This window comes from Trichechus manatus, unplaced genomic scaffold, assembly GCF_000243295.1.
Source record: "Trichechus manatus latirostris isolate Lorelei unplaced genomic scaffold, TriManLat1.0 scaffold00055, whole genome shotgun sequence".
NCBI lineage: Eukaryota > Metazoa > Chordata > Mammalia > Sirenia > Trichechidae > Trichechus > Trichechus manatus.
The window spans coordinates 7,646,141-7,664,103 of record NW_004443991.1 but is presented as its reverse complement, the minus strand read 5'-3'; the positions used below and the strand labels follow the sequence as shown (position 1 = coordinate 7,664,103).

Genomic DNA, 17,963 nt, shown 5'->3' with positions numbered 1-17,963 from the left:
GATTTCATTCTTGAAAGGGAGCCTCCCCATTTTCTAAGAGATAAACAGATCACCAACCACATAGCCAACTAGATGAAGGCTATTTCTCAAGAAGTTCTGAAAGAAGATTTTTGCAATTCCAATAGTCATGTGAATACCCCAACTCTATACAATTTACCTCCATTTAGAGTAAAACATATTAAAACTTTGCCAGCAAAAATGCCTTGAAGCTGTGGTATTAAACTTTTTATCATGTACATATTAGTGGCTATTTAATTTGTCTACTTATTATAAGGTACTGCATGGTACATTTAAAACATAAGCTTAGAGTTAATCAGAAGCTAATTAAAAACTTTACACTAAAATTTTCTGTGCTTGCTTTCATCTGTAGTTTTACAGGAGTAATTATATGATTTTTACAGTGTAATGCATTTAATTTTTTATAATATATTATTTTTTAAATCACTGCTAGAGAACAAAAATCAGTTTTCTCGGATTGGAAGCATTTAGCAGAGGCACAAAACCCGTCAGATTCCTCTGATGCACAGTTCTCCTCTGACAGACTCAGAGGGTCCACTCTGGAAGAGGGAGGAACACCGGCTCCCCTAACCTGCCCATAGCTAGATACTATACAATAAAAACAATCAGGGCAAATAGAACCAATGTGCCGTCAAACATATGGCACAGCCTGAACTCAAACAAGAAAGTAATTTTTTTCCAGAAAAATTAGTACTTAACACTAAAAGGATTGTAGAAGTATTTAATAACTGTGACATACAGAACGAGATTTCAAAGTTTTTGAATTTTAACACTGGATTCTCTATTTATTGTTTAAGCAACTTGGGGCATCTTTTAGCCTCATTCTTCCCATCTCTAGACATCATCATCATCATCCCGTTGCCCTCAAGTCAATTCCAACTCATAGCGACCCCATAGGGCAGAGTACAGCTGCCTCACAGGGTTTCCAAGGAGCAACTGGTGAACTTGAATTGTTGACCTTTTTGGTTAGCAGCCAGGCTCTTAACTACTGTGCCACCAGGGCTCCCCCATCTCTAGAGTGAGACTCAAATAAGCTAAGCATGCTGCCATCCACAGGTTGGAGGTAGTATAGTAAGATTGTTAAGAATAAAGGACCTTCATGCATAACACCCCAGATTTCAAGTTCTAGTTCTGCCACTTACTCCCTCTTGGGAAGGTGACTTTTTAACTTTTCTGTAAAATAGAATAAATACTGCAGCTAAGTCACAGCATCATCACAATAATTAAATGAGATAAAGCACATTAGCACAGTGTCTGACATAAAGTGAATACAAAAAGTAGCACTCATTATAGGGAAAATGTATGTGGATAAGTTCTATAAATCATAGAATACTATAAATTGCATAATATTTTTAGGATACTCTTGAGTTGCTGCTGCTACGTCAGTGGCAGTTACTTGGGAAATGTTACTTACTAGCTCATTAAGCTTTTATCCTCGGCCACAGTAGAACATCAATAAAACATAGATGCAGGTTCAAAGTGAACATTTTTAGAACTCTGGGAAGACAGAAGATAGTAATAAGTATGTATCATGGTCCAAGGAATAATATTATAACTGTCTTCCAATCCCTACACACGGTGTTCTTTTCATCATTCTTACCTGCCCCATTCTCTCCCCAGGCTCTTCTTCCTCCTCCCCTTTCCTGTGATCGGTCTCAGATTCTGTCCTTTGTTCCTGCCCCTCTCTCTTCAGCCTTGGTACTCAAAATGTGGTACTCAGATCTGTATCACTTATATTACACCTGGGAACTACCGTGTTTTATGCAAATAATGTACACCTTCCTCATCTGTTTGTGAACTGTGGACTCCCATCAGGGAGATATTTTCATAAGTGCACTATGGTAATTTTTTTACAGCAACATGTGAAAAAAGAATTGGTGTAGTGGTGCTTATGAAATACCTCTCAGGGGGCGGGCATGGTTGGCAAACAAATGTAGAAGGCACATGTTATTTGCATAGAAATATGGTAGACAGAAATCAAGAATCTCAGGCCCCATCAGAGAACTTCTAAGTCAGAATCTGTTCCAAGACCTTCAAGAACATATATTCAAATTTAAAAATATTGCTCTAAGTTTATTTAATAGTGTGAGTTGTTATTGCTAAAAGGGTAACTCTTCCTTAAGATAACATTTACAATATTGATCTCATACCAGTTCATATTTTCAAGTAATTTCAGGATATTTAAAGTTCACTACCCACTGCCGGCGCCACTGCAAATTCAGCAGTTAAAAATGACAATGTCGTTCTCTCCCACCAACCCCATTTTACTCAAACTTTGCTGTAACTGAAGTCTTCCTCCTCAGCACTTCTTATGACTCCTTCCCATCCTTCTGTTGTTGTTGTTGTTAGGTGCTGTCGAGTTGGTTCCAACTCATAGCAAAACTACATAAAACAGAACAAAACACTGCCTGGTCCTCTGCCATCTTCACAATTGTTATGCTTGAGCACACTGTTGCAGCCAATGTGTCCATCCATCTTGTTGAGGGTCTTCCTCTTTTTCACTGATCCTCTACTTTCCCAAACATGATGTCCTTCTCCAGGTCCTTCTCCAGGGACTGGTCCCTCCTGATAACATGTCCAAAGTATGTGAGACAAAGTCTTGTCATTCTTGCTAAGGAGTAGTCTGGATGTACTTCTTCCAGTACGGATTTGTTCATTCTTCTGGCAGTCCATGGTATATTCAATATTCTTCACCAACATCATAATTCAAAGGCATCAATTCTTCTTCGGTCTTCTTTATCCATTATCCAGCTTTTGCATGCATATGAGGCAATTGAGTCAGGTGCACCTTAGTGCATCCTTCTAGTTTCTGTTTAAATGTCACTTCAGAGGGAAGCTGTCCAACCACTCATCTGAAGTAGATGTGTTCCCACCATTAGCTTTTTCTTACATCACCCTATTTATTTCATTCACAGCATGTATCGCAATCAGTCATTTCCTATTTATGGATGTTTATTTGTTTATTTTAAGCCTCCTTCACTAGTGTGAGTTCTGTGTAGGGGAAGACCTCATCCGCCTTACCCACAGCTGAATCCACAGTGCTTAACACAATGTGTGGCAGACACATAGTAAGTGCTCAATTTAGCTTTGTATATTAAGTGAAAAAGAAGTAAATCTCCCTATCTATGATAGACTATCTTAGTCAGTCTATCAACAAATCATTTATTCCTTTGAAATGTCCATGGCATTCTGCATATGGTTTCATTGTCTGATGCCATTTTAGTCTGATTGCAGAGCTTCACACCTGGAGTCTATAAATTCATCCTCACTTCTCTTGCTAATCTTGTCCCTTTTAAAACAAACTTGTCTTTCACTGTCTCCTTTAGGCATATCCAAACATTATCAATTCTTTCAAATATTGACCTCTAGAAATACCAAATTATAATGCCTGACAAGGACCCTCCTCCAGAGCCAACAGAGAAAGCCTTCCCCTGGAGCTGACACCCTGAACTTGGACTTCTAGCCTACTATGCTGTGACAGAATAAACTTCTGTTTGTTAAAGCCATCCACTTGTGGTATTTCTGTTACAGCTGAACTAGATGACTAACACAGAATTTGGTACCAGGAGTGGGGTGCTGCTCTAACAGATACCTAAAATGTGGAAGCAGTTTTGAAACTGTGAATGGATAGAGGAAACAGAAGGAAGTGAGGAGAGCTGGTACACTGGAGATGGCACAGACTGTGAGAAGCAGTGGCAGAGAACTGGCAGTGGCAGAACCAGAAGACCAGCACAAGACAGTGCTGGAGCCAACCCACAGAACAAGAGAGCTGAGTACCTTCTGGCTGAAGTTTACTGGCAGAGTGGGGTGCCTTCAAGCACTTATTGGTGGAGCTACAGAGCTTTGGAACACTTGCCCCAGCAGGGCAGACATGGGTGTGAGTCCCAAAGGGCCAAGAGGCTAAGGAACCAGGAAAAGCAGAAGCTGAGGAGGCAAGGAACACAGGAAGTCGAGCTGCCTCAGTCTCAAAGAGTATGGCCATGACCTCTCAGATCTCAAAGGGTGGAGCCATGGCCTTTGGAGTTTCTAATGGTAGAGCCACCACTCAGATGGACTAGGAGAATGGCGTGTCTAAAGCCAAGGGAGCTGAGTTGCTGTCCCAGTGGGCCTGGAAGATGGAGCTGAAGCTCAGGGCCGAGGCGCCTCCACTCAGAATCTGGAGAGTGGCCAATACCTGGGTCTGGAGTGCAGGGCCATTGGGAGACTGGTTTCAGAGGACAGAGGACTATTTTCAAACCTTGAGGGCTAATACAATGTGTTCTGTTGATTTGCCTGGTGCCTGTTATGCCTTCTTTCCCTCCAGTTTCTCCCATTTGTAATGGCAATGTCTAGCTTGTGCCTATTCCACCATTGTACTTTGGAAGCAGATAACTTGTATTCTAGATTTCACAGATGAAGAGGAATTTGGAGTTTAGATTTGGAGTTGATTTAAGTCTTCTGCTACGATATGATAGGGTGAATATGTTTTACATGTGGAAAGGGCATGGATTTTGGGGGGCCAAATGTTAGAATGTCATAGATTGAATTGTGTCTCCCCAAAATATGTGTATCAATTTGGCTAGGCCATGATTCCCAGTACTGTGTGATTGTCCACCATTTTGTCATCTGATGTGATTTTCCTATGTGTTATAAATCCTACCTCTACGATGTTAATGAGGTAGGGCAGGTGGCAGTTATGTTAATGAGATGGGAGTCAATCTGCAAGACTGGACTGTGTGTTGAGCCAATCTCTTTTGAGATATAAAAGAGAGAAGCTAGCAGAGGGATGGGGACCTCATACCACCAAGAAAGCAGCGCTGGGAGCAGAGCGCATCCTTTGGACCCGGGGTCCCTGTGCTGAGAATCTCCTCAACCACGGGAACATTGATGACAAGAACCTTCCTCCAGAGTCGACAGAGAAAGCTGTTCCCTGGAGTTGATGCCCTGAATTTGGGCTTTTAGCTTACTAGACTGTGACAGAATAAACTTTGTTAAAGCCATTCACTTGTGGTATTTCCGTTACAGCAGTACTAGATGACTAACACAATGCCTGTCTAAGACATGCTCTAAACTAGCTCTTGAAAACTATTCAGTATTACTTATCCACACTGTAAAATCATGATGCCTAGGTCAAGTAAGGTTAATTTTCCATTATCCAACCATAAACATTCTTATTCCTATATCAACATGCTTTTGCTCATATTATTTATTTTACTTTAAAAAAACCTTCTCATCTTCAGTATAGTAGAAAGAACATGGTTTTTGGATTCAGTCAGATCTCAGTGGTAATCTGAATTTCGCTACTTTACTAGCTATGTAATTTAGGCAGCTAGGTTCCTTGTAAAATAGGAACAATAATAAGTACCCAGCATGTGTTTTGAGAGTATTAAATGAGAAAATAATGGTTAATAATATCTAAAATTTACTGAAAGCATACTGTGCCTCAGGCCCTTTTCTATACCTTTTGCTTGTATTTATGCATTTTTTCCTCACAATAAACCTACGAGGTACATACTATTTCTCACACACAAGGCAACTGTGGCATGAAGAGTTGGAGTAACTTCCTAGTATGTATTGTCTGACTTCTGAGGTGGCACCCTTAACTACTAAAAGAAAATGTGTGTGTCTAGAACAGTGTCCATGGCACATGCATCAAAAATATTAGTGAATGATTGAGTAATTTGAAACTTTTAACAAAATGCATTTGTTTTAAAAAGTGCCAGTTGGGTTTTCTCCAAACTATTCAAATAAGGGTAGTTCATTTGATTCAAGATAAAATGTCATCATGAATCAAAGGTACTGACTATATAATTAAGGCCTCACTACCTCTGTTTCCCTCTATGAAAGGTCTGCACACCCTTAACTGCAAGCTCAAGGTTTTTATTAAAGTGGTGATTGTTTTGGACTTAAAATATTAAAGGACTTTTTCTTTATGTTATAGAATTAGAACAGAATTAATTTGTAGAATAAAACACTATCATTTCACAAATACGTGTATATAATTTTCTAATTAAATGTTTGAAAATACTATGTTACCAACCAAAATAACCTAATACTGGTCTAATATAAATCTTAATCACTAGAGAAGCAAACATAGTCTTGGCAGAGAATTAGAAGCACACTGTACAGAAACGTAAGAATACCTGATTATATGTTGTTTTTTTCCTGAAAGAACAAATGCAAAAAAAAAAAAAAAAAAAAAATGCCTAGTACAATGTGATTAAATACTCCCCATAGTTAAAAATTTATTTAATTCTGGAATCTATGATAACTGATTCAGTGTAATGTCTTTATTAAGCTCTTGCTCCATTTGTCCCCCTAGTGAGGGAATTTGTACACAAATGGGACTCCATCAACAAGGTTAATAGTCATGTCTAACAATAGGCCCTAATAAAATGCAGCGAATATTTTTATTGAATAGTGGGTAGAAACTTCCCAAAGAACCAAGGATATTATAGTAAAGAACTAAGACTATTACAGTATAATCTTTGTAATAAATTATTGTAATAAGGTCGCTCTAAGGACTTTTTGATTTTCCATCTGCAATATTGGAATGTAGACCTTATAAAAATTTCATCTTTTTCTTTCAAAAATGCACCAGTGACCAGTTGTTTCTTTTATTGCTAATAGTAGGAATGCATATTAGAAGAATCCAGTAAAAGTATATGACTTAACTACATACTATGTTGTAAAAGGGTATGGCTGCTATAGTTTCAGTACATAACTAGCACAGCTGTTAGTTATGAGTCTCATCATTTCTGAAAAGCATGCTCAATTGCTGAACTATGTCCTTCCCTAGAGTAATGACTACACTTGCTCTTTCTGTCCATTAGCGCTCTTTCCCACTTGAACACTGTCCCCCACTGACACGTTAGAAAGAGAATGGAGAACAAAATAAGTTTATCTGGCATAAGTTCATAATTGCCAGTGGCTTGAACACAGGCTGTTGAAAAGCTGTTCTAGCTTATTATTGCTCAATATTCTGCTTATAATACTCCAAAGAAATCCAATACTGTACCATGATAATAACACCCAACATGTTGCACGCATTAAATGATTACTGCAGCCCCTGTAAGAGGAAGAAAGACACTATCTTCTCCATTTATCACTTGTGGTCTGAAAGAGCACACACTTTGCCCACAGCTATAAAATAACCCAGAGGCAAGGCAAAAATTCAGAAGCATTAATTCATTAATCAGTGTTCATAAAGCGTATTGATCCAAGTAAAAATGAAGAAAGTCAAACAAATATTCTGCCTGGTGTACCACCTGGACCACTGAAATTAATATTGGAATCACTAGTTGTTTTAAAATATTTTCATCCTGGAGAGGCCACAATTATTCAAAACTTACTCCCTAAAAGTGGATTAGAATGTTTTTAACTGCATCAAGGTCTTTGACTAAAGAATCAACAAAAATCTTCAAGGAATTTTCTCAACTAGAATATCTTTTCTTGAGCGCTCCACCATAAATGCCACGGGTTGGTCAAGGCTTTGGTACCTAGGACTTCTACGGGTGATAAGTCTTAATCCACTTTTCAGCATGGCATTTATCTATCATAAACCATCTCCTTCTTGATCCTTCATCAGGATAGAGAAGGCTGAGGAAAAGAGCAGATAATAATGAAAGTGATTTCTTTGGTATTCCTATATCAAGCTCCTTCTTGTCCCTATTTTTAAAATACTAAAAGATGCAATTCATAAATAGACTATGTGGTCATTAAGACCTGGTATTTTCAGTGTTATGTTCAAAACAAAGGCCTAATTTTTTTTTTTTTTTTTTTTTTATGGGCCACAAAGGAAAAATAATCAGCACAAATACTATTTCCCTTTCCTATCAATCCGAGAATTTGGTCTCCTTATTTTTTATGATCTCCTCTTACATTCAATTAAATAAGCTAGAACATTGGTGGTGATTATTTAATGTGTATGTCAAACCATTAACTCTCTCTGAAGCTATTTATTCACCTCCAAAATAAAGCTAATGACTTTATCTCAGAGGGTTACTGTTATGATTAAAGGAAATAACATAATAAAATACCTAAAAATGTTTTAAATGGAGTCTATGGAATATGAACACGCATACTAAATCACTGGCTCTCCGGCTGCCAATCCTTAAACAAAGACAAACAAAAAAAAGTGCTATGAAGCAAAGTCACTACTAATCCATCATTGATTTGCAAGCTTAAAATACACCCAGACTAAGTCTAAAATCCCTGAATCCTCTTCCTCCATACTTCCTCAGGGATGATAAATCTCCCGGTTTTTATCTTCCTCTTTTCAGTGCATACACCTTCCACACCTCCGCCAAAATACATTTGTTCCCTCTTTGATGTTCCCTAGTTAGTGAGTACCCCTCTCCCTCCCTCCCCAACCTCGCAACCATCAAAGAAGGTTTTCTTCTGTGACTAAACCTTTTCTTGAGTTTTTATAATAGTGGTCTTATATAATATTTGTCCTACTGTGACTGACTAAATTTACTCAGCATAATGCCCTCCATATTCCTCCGTGTTATAAGATGTTTTGCAGCTTCATCATTGTTCTTTTTCGTTGCATAGTATTCCATTGTGTGGCTATACCATAATTTGTTTATCCATTCATCCATTGATGGGCACGTCGGTTGTTTCCATCTTTTTGCTATCGTGAACAATGCTGCAATGAACATGGGTGTGCATATATCTATGCATGTGACAGCTCTTAATTCTCTAGGATATATTCCAAGGAGTGGGATTACTGGATCGTATGATACTTCTATTTCTAGCTTTTTAAGGAAGCACCAAATGGATTTCTATAGTGGTTGTACCATTTTACATTCCCAGCAGCAGTGTATAAGTGTTCCAGTCTCTCCACAATCTCTCCAACATTTATTATTTTGTGTTTTTTGGATTAATGCTAGCCTTGTTGGGGTGACATGGTATCTCACTGTAGTTGTGATTTGCATTTCTCTAATGGTTAATGATCGTGAGCATTTCCTTATGTGTCTGTTAGCCGCCTGAATGTCTTCTTTGGCGAAGTGCCTGTTCATATCCTTTGCCCATTTTTTAACTGGGTTATTTGTCTTTTTGTTGTTTTGCACTGTCTTGTAGATTTTAGAGATTAGATGCTGATAGGATTTGTCGTAGCCAAAATTTTTTTCCCAGTCTGTAGGTTGCCTTTTTACTGCTTTGGTGAAGTCTTTTGATGAGCTTAAGTGTTTGATTTTTAGGAGCTCCCAGTTATCTAGTTTCTCTTCCGGTGTTTGTGCATTGTTAGCAATGTTGTGTATTCTGTTTATGCCACGTATTAGGGCTCCTAGCATTGTCCCTATTTTTCCCTCCATGATCTTTATTGTTTTTGATTTTACATTTAGGTCTCAGATCCATTTTGAGTGACTTTTTGTGCATGGTGTGAGGTATGGGTCTTGTTTCATTTTTTTGCAGATGGATATTCAGTTATGCCAGCACAATTTGTTAAAGAGACTGTATTTTCCCCAATTAACAGACTTTGGGCCTTTGTCAAATATCAGCTGCTCATAGGTGGATGAATTTGCATCTGGATGATCAATTCTGTTCCATTGGTCTATATATCTGTTGTACAAGTACCAGGCTGTTTTGACTACCATGGCTGTATAATAGGTTCTAAAATCAGGTAGTATGAGGCCTCCCACTTTATTCTTCTTCTTTGGTAATGCTTTACTTATCCAGGGTCTCTTCCCTTTCCATGTGAAGTTGGTGATTTGTTTCTCCATCTCATTAAAAAATGTCGTTGGAATTTGGATTGGGATTGCATTGTATCTATAGATGGCTTTGGGTAGAATTGACATTTTTCACAATGTTGAGTCTACCTATCCCTGAGCAGGTATGTTTTTCCACTTATGCAGGTCTCTTTTGGTTTCTTGCAGTAGTGTCTTGTAGTTTTCATTGTATAGATCTTTTACGTCTCTGGTTAGACTTATTCCTAAGTATTTTATCTTCTTGGGGGCTACTGTAAATGGTATTGATTTGATGATTTCCTCTTGGAGGTTCTCTCTGTTTGTGTCGAGGAATGCTACTGATGTTTGTATGTTTGTCTTGTGTTCTGATACTTTGCTGAAATCTTCTATTAGTTCCAGTAGTTTTCTTGTGGATTCTTTGGTGTTTTCTGTGTATAAGATCATATCATCTGCAAATAGAGATACTTTGACTTCTTCCCTACCAATTTGGATGCCCTTTATTTCTTTTTCTAGCCTAACTGTTCCGGCTAGGACCTCCAGAACAATGTTGAATAAGAGTGGTGATAAAGGGCATCCTTGTCTGGTTCGCATTCTCAAGGGGAATGCTTTCAAACTATCTCCATTTAGGATGATGTTGGCTGTTGGATTTGTAAAAATGTCCTTAATTATGTTGAGGAATTTCCCTTCTATTCTTACTTTGCTGAGAGTTTTTATCATGAAAGGGGACTGGACTTTGTCAAATACCTTTTCTGCATCAATTGACAAGATCGTATGGTTCTTGTCTTCTGTTTTATTTATGTGATGGATGACATTGATTGTTTTTCTAATGTTGAACCATCCCTGCATACCTGGTATAAATCCCACTTTATCATGGTGAATTTTTTTTTGATATGTTGTTGAATTCTATTGGCTAGAATTTTGTTGAGGACACTGAGCACTTTTAAAAATTTATTTATGTCTTAGGCTGGGTTCTCTAGAGAAGCAAAACCAGTAAAGCATATAAATATGTACATATAGAGAGACATTTATATCAAGGAAATAGCTCATGCAGTTGTAGAGGCTGTAACGTCCCAAGTCCATGGGTCAGGATAGAGGCTTCTCCTGATTCACATGGCCACAGGGGCTTGCAAACCCAAGATTGGCATGTCAGAGAGCAGGGCTGTTGCTCATAGACTGGGACGATTGATGAATCCCAAGATAGACAGGCAAGACCGCAGGTAAGCTGCTAGCTCAAGTCCCAGTAACCAGAGGTCAGATGAACAGGAGCCAGCTGCAGGATCCAGAATAAGCAACAGCCCCTGAGCCCTGCCAGAATGTCCACCAACACTTGATGCAGGCCACACGCCCAAGGAAACTCCCCTTCAACTGACTGGCTACTCACAGCAGATCCCATCATGGGAGTGATCACATATCAAATCTCAACTGGGAAGTGACCACAACATCACATGACTGCCAAAACACTGAGAATCATGCCCCAGCCAAGCTGACACACCATCTTAACCATTACAGTCCACCCCTTGTCAACTTGGCGCCTGTACACATCTCCTTAAACCATACATAATCTCTTAATAAAGACAATTATAAAGTTATACTTGCACCTAACATGATACAACAAACACACATACAATAGCCCTGTTACATCTTATATTTTATAAGTGAAGAAAACAAAAAGTTTTGATGCACACATACAAAGCAGAAATACTCATAACAATTACAGTCCTCATTTCTGCAAATGATCATGTGGATATAACTGGTATTTAGAACTACGTTTTTTCCACTACCCATTCCATATTCCCTTTGCCCTCAGCAAGGACCTAAGCTGGTTGTGGTTTTTTGACTGGTGGGGTGACCCAAATCTTCATTCCTGAAGGGTCTGGGCCATTAGCAGTCATGTCAGAATTGAGTTGCTGTAGTTTTCCACTGACTTTAATCACAAGGCATGGTAGTACTAAGAGTTACCCTAAGGGATCTCCTCCATTTGAGACATACTCTTCTTTACCTCCATTATGTAATATCAATTCGATTTCCCTCCTCTTGGTAATCAGGATCAATCACACAAGCCAGGATGGTAACTCCCTTCTTTGACTGTTGATCCAGAGGAATAAGGAGCCCAAAGTGGCCAGGTGGCATTCTTAGCTTCCAGTTCAAAGGAATGAAAAGAGACCTACAGAAGCGGAAAAACATACCTTGCTCACGAATAGGAAGACTCGGCATTGTGAAAATGACTATTCTATCCAAAGTAATCTACAGATACCATGCAACCCCGATTCAAATTCCAATGGCATTTTTCAGTGAGATGGAGAAAAAAATCACCAACTTCATATGGAAAGGGAAGAGGCCTCTGAAAGTAAAGCATTACTGAAGAAGAAGAACAAAGTGGGAGACCTCCCAGTACCTGATTTTAGAACCTATTATACCACCACGGTAGTCAAAACAGCCTGGTACTGGTACAACAAGAGATATATAGACCAATGGAATAGAGTTGAGAATACAGGTGTAAATTTATCCACCTATGAGCAGCTGATATTTGACAAAGGCCCAAAGCCCATTAATTGGGGGGAAAAGACAGTCTCTTTAACAAATTGTGCTGGCATAACTGAATATCCATCTGCAAAAAAATGAAACAAGACCCACACCTCACACCATGCACAAAAAGTCACTCAAAATGGATCTAAGACCTAAATGTAAAATCAAAAACAATAAAGATCATGGAAGGAAAAATAGGGACAATGCTAGGAGCCCTAATACATGGCATAAACAGAATACAAAACATTGCTAACAATGCACAAACACCGGAAGAGAAACTAGATAACTGGGAGCTCCTAAAAATCAAAAGACTTCACCAAAGCAGTAAAAAGGCAACCTACAGACTGGGAAAAAAATTTTGGCTACGACAAATCCTATCAGCATCTAATCTCTAAAATCTACAAGACAGTGCAAAACCTCAACAACAAAAAGACAAATAACCCAATTAAAAAATGGGCAAAGGATATGAACTGGCATTCACCAAAAAAGACATTCAGGCGGCTAATAGATACATGAGGAAATGCTCACAATCATTAGCCACTAGAGAAATGCAGATCAAAACTATAATGAGATACCATCTCACCCCAACAATGCAATAAACACAAAATAATAAATGTTGGAAAGGTTATGGAGAAACTGGAACACTTATACACTGCTGCTGGGAATGTAAAATGATATAACCACTTTGGAAATCGATTTGGCACTTCCTTAGGAAGCTAGAAACAGAAGTACCATAAGATTCAGCAATCCCACTCCTTGGAATATATCCTAGAGAAATAAGAGCTGCATACGAATAGATATATGCATGCCCATGTTCATTGCAGCACTGTTCACGATAGCAAAAAGATGGAAACATCCTAGGTGCCCATCAATGGACGAATGGAAAAACAAACTATGGTATATTTACACAATGGAATACTATGCAACAATAAAGAACAATGACGAATCTGCTAACATCTCATAACATGGATGAATATGGAATGCATTATGCTGAATGAAATTAGTCAGTCACAGAAGAACAGATATTGTATGAGACCACTATTGTAAGAACTCAAGAAAAGGTTTAAACACAGAAGAAAACATTCTTTGATGGTAAGGGTGAGGAGGGAGGGAGAGGGGTATTCACTAACTAGATAGTATATAAGAATTATCTTAGGTGAAGGGAAGGACAACACACAATACAGGGGAAGTCAGCACAATTGGACTAAACCAAAAGCTAAGAATTTTCCTGAATACAACCAAAGACTTCAAGGGTCAGAGTAGCAGTGGCAGGGGTCTGGGGACCATGGTTTCAGGGGACATCTAGGTCAACTGGCATAACAAATTTTATTAAGAAAATGTTCTGAATCCCATTTTGGTGAGTGGAGTCTGGGGTCTTAAAAGCTAGTGAGTGGCCATCTACGATGCATCAATTTGTCCCAACCCACCTGGAGCAAAGGAAAATGAAGACCATCAAAGACACAATGGAAATATTAGCCCAAGAGACAGAAAGGGCCACATAAACCAGAGACTCCATCAACCTGAGACCAGAAGAACTAGATGGTACCTGGCTACCACCAATGACCGCCCTAACAGGGAACACAACAGAGAGTCTCTGATGAAGCACAAGAAAAGTGTGGTGCAGAACTCAAACTCTAGTAAAAAGACCAGACTTAATGGTCTGACTGAGACTGGCAGGACCCCGGAAGACGTGGCCCCTGGACTCTCTGTTAGCCCAGAACTGAAACCATTCCTGAAGCCAGCTCTTCAGACATAGATTAGACTGGACTCTAAGACATAAAATGATACTCGCGAAGAGAGTGCTTCTTAGCTCAAGTAGATACATGACACTAAATGGGCAGCTCCTGTCCGGAGGTGAGATGAAAAGGCAAAAAGGGACAGGAGCTGGCTGAACGAACATGAGAAATCCAGGGTGGAAAGGAGGAGTGTGCTGTCACATTACAGGGAGAACAACTAGGGTCACATAACAATGTATATACAAATTTTTGTATGAGAAACTAACTTGAACTGTAAACTTTCACTTAAAAAAAAAAGTTTTTGTATATGTGAGTGTATATAAATATACATATAGAATTCATTTCTTTCTCTGACTCATCCATTTACCATAGACATATCCAGACTGTCAGAACAGTGAGCCCATAGTCATGCTGGGCATACCGTAGGCACTCAATGCGTGTTTATTTGGGGACAGTATTGAGTTCTATCTTCACAATTTGACCTTCTTCAGAATGTGAACTATGTGATACTATAATTACTTGTATGTCACTATTATTTACTTATTCTCCAGGAAAATTTACTTTCTTATAACCACCTGTTTCTTGGACCACAACAAGCTGTTAAGCTCAGATCAGAAGGAGCTACTTCCACTGAAAAAATAAGACTTCTTTGGGACTACTTATAATTTCTAGTCAGCTACTTTTTTTTTTAATTTCCTCATGGGAAACTTTATTACCAACTACTTTAAGATCTAAAAAATCTGGCCCTTTATGTTTGTTTTCCTTCTTGGTCTCTGGACCTTCTCTTTCAAAATGACTCTTGAAACGTCACAGTTATTATATTCTCTGCGACACAGTTGGGGCAACACCTTTACCAGCTGTCAAGGTGACTATAATATAGCCTTTACTGACTTATTACCTCATTTTCCCATTAGCACTCGAGAAACACTAGTGTTTCCCTGACCCCCGTTCTTTGTTTTTATTTTTATTAGTCATATCTTATGTAGTCTGAACTTAACTATTTTACACTAAAATGCAGCAATTCAAAGAAGTGCCACCAAACCTGAATGTGACTCAGAAATCAAGTTGCCTATTTAACATACATTTTCCAGAACTCTTCCTTAAATTTAATTTCTTTGGCCTCACTGGAGCCTTTCAGGAAGTAAATAAGGAGCACCTACTTCTCCAAAAAGGAAAACCCATTGCCGTTGAGTTGATTCTGACTCATAGCGACCCTACAGGATAGGGCAGAACTGCCCCATAGGGTTTCCAAGAAGCAGCTGGTATATTTGAACTGCCGACCTTTTGTTTAGCAGCCGAGCTCTTAATCACTGCACCACCAGAGCTCCCCAAAAAGGAAAATGGGTGGTTAATAATGTAAACTTAGACAAACTACACTACCACATTTTTTGCTTTCTGAGAAAAATGAGAATAAATTTACTGTTTTATAATAAATAGGAGCCCTGGTGGTGTAGTTATTAAGTGCTTGGCTGCTAAATGAAAGGTCCGCGGTTCAAACCCACCAGCTGCTCCTCAGGAGAATATAGCACCCTACAGTAGTTAACTGTTTGGCTACTAACCAAAAGCTTGGCAGTCTGAATCCACCAGGTGCTCCTTGGAAACTCTACGAGGCAGTTCTACTCTGTCCTATAGGGTCACTATCAGTTGGAATCAACTGGACGGAAACATGTTTGGTTCGGTCTTTGGCTTTAAAGGACTACTAAAAATGAGATATATTATAGATGCACTGGGACTTTGAGGAAAAAAAGGATCTTAGAAGAAAATAGAATCTATCAACAGTTCAAGGATTCAGAAATTAACAAGGAAGGTTTATTTTCAAGCAAGAAAGAAAATGGCAGAAACAAAAGAGTAGGTGTAAGAAATCCAAGGAGGTGCTTTGGTATTTCTATTAAAAAAATGGAACTCAGTAAATATTTTATTAGTGACAAATAGTGTTTTGGGGTGTGTGTGTGTGAGTAATTAAAAAACTAAAGAAACTGGAGATAAAACTGAATAATATAAATATTTAGCTTTTTTTTTCTGTAAATATATTATTTTTTATAACATTTCCCCACTCATTTTTATTTTGGTCACAAATTTCTGATGCTAAAACCCCCAAAATTCTAAGGCAGGTGAGCGTTAATGCATCAAATTAATTTAGTAGCAAAACAGACACATGAAGAAAAAAAAAAAATCCCATTTCTCAATCATTACGAGCCATAGTTTTAGAAAAGTTTGCTCTATAAAGTAAATTTCTACTGTCATTAACTTTTTTTTTTAATCTCATGGTAGTGTAGACAAATTGAAAGAAGTACATCTGCTTGACTGCAGATTCAAGGAGAAATAGCATCATACTCAACCTCTCAGCTGTTTCTAAATGGAGTGTTAACATCAAAGCTTTTTGAGCATTCTTACTCTAAATTCTTACTCTAAAGCTAGCTAACACACACAGTGCCCCATGTGAGAAACTGAAATCTACTTTAAAAAAGAACAGCTGGTGAAAATTGCATTTTACTATTCTTAAAAAGTCGCCTCTTCAACCTTCTTACTCTGTTTTTCCTTTAAAAACTAGAGTAAGACATTTTTAAAAAGCACAAGGTATACATTACAACTTACACGTGATGAATTAAAAACAACAACAAAATACCTTTCTAAGAATGAGAAGAACCATACAAAAGTAGAAGGAAAAGTGAATGAAACACTTTTCTTCACTCAGGGTGAGTCAGCACCAATGCACCACATAATCAAACCCCTCAAATCAATGAGCAAAAGAACAATTTTTTTCGGGTATTTTTAATCATAAGATCAGCCCTTATTACGCTTTAGCAAAGAAAAGAATATTCATTTCTGAAAGAAAGAAAGCAGTAACTCCTCCATTCCCAGAGACACTAAAATGACTCATAATCAATCATTCAAAGAGTATTGACAAACAGGAAACAAATTATATTCTGTATATCCTAAGAAAATGTACAAGAAAAGGGCATGGATGCTGCATGCTAATCAAAATCACAGCAACTACTTCAAAAGAACAAATATAAATATTGATGAGGAAAGGAGGAAGTAACATTTATAGAAAACCCATTGTGATTAAGTGCTTTACATATGTTACCCCACTTAGCTTCCATAATAATCATGAAAAAAAAAAAATTACCTTCAATTCAATTCTGACACATGGCAACCCCATGCATGTTAGAGTAAAACTGTGCTCTGTAGAGGTTTCAATGGTTAATGTTTTGGAAGTAGATCACCAGGATTTTTTTCCAAGGTGCCTCTAGGTAAACTTGAGCCACCAACATTTTGGTTAGCATTCGAGCCCAGTTAACTGCTTACACTGCCCAGGGACTCCATGGTAACCGTATGGAGGGTGTAATTATCTCACAATTTCCTGATAAGAAAACTGAGGATAAACAAACTTGTTCAAAGTAATAAATACAGTTAGTAAGTGGTCCAGCCTGGATTTGAGCTGTCTTTACAGTTAACAAAGTTGACCATCTTCTCATTATAATTCATTCAAAAATTATTAACTAAATATGCATTCTTCAGCTATGGGCCAAAATAGTGGGAGAAAAAAAGGAATATTCCCTTTTCTCATGGAACATAAAATCTGTTGGGGAACACTAGACCCTGAATGAGTAATTATATTTGCTGAAATATAAAGTTCTAGAGGATGTGTGTTAGTTTTATCTAGCTCTGCTATAACAGAAATACCACAAGTGAATGGCTTTAACAAAGAGAAATTTATTTCTTCACAGTAAGGTAGGCTAAAAGTCCAAATTCAGGGCGTCAGCTCCAGGGGAAGGCTTTTTCTCTCTGTCGGCCTTCTCATCAGTGTTTCCCCGGACTAGGAGCTTCTTGGCGCAGGGACCCCGGTCCAAAGGACACGCTCTGCTCCCGGCACTGCTTTCTTGATGGTATGAGGTCCCCCTGTCTCACTGCCCACTTCTGTCTTTTATATCTCAAGAGATTGCCTCAGGACACAATCCAGTCTTATAGATCAGGTCCTGCCTTACTAACACAACTGCCACCCATCCTCCCT

The 17,963-nt window shown here is 38.4% G+C and overlaps 1 protein-coding gene across 3 annotated transcripts in view; it reads right to left on the bottom strand.

Annotated features, from left to right (window-relative positions):
• The window catches only part of ALCAM (activated leukocyte cell adhesion molecule), a 231,949-nt gene that overhangs the window by 173,044 nt on the left and 40,942 nt on the right, over positions 1 to 17,963 (bottom strand). Inside the window, exon 1 of one of the 3 annotated variants that reach the window (XM_023732881.1) lies at positions 1,433 to 2,469. The exons of the other annotated variants lie outside the window; for them this stretch is intronic. The gene's annotated coding sequence lies outside the window, so the exon portion shown is untranslated. Of the gene's footprint in view, positions 1 to 1,432; positions 2,470 to 17,963 lie in introns of those variants that run through there. 3 annotated transcript variants of the gene reach the window in all.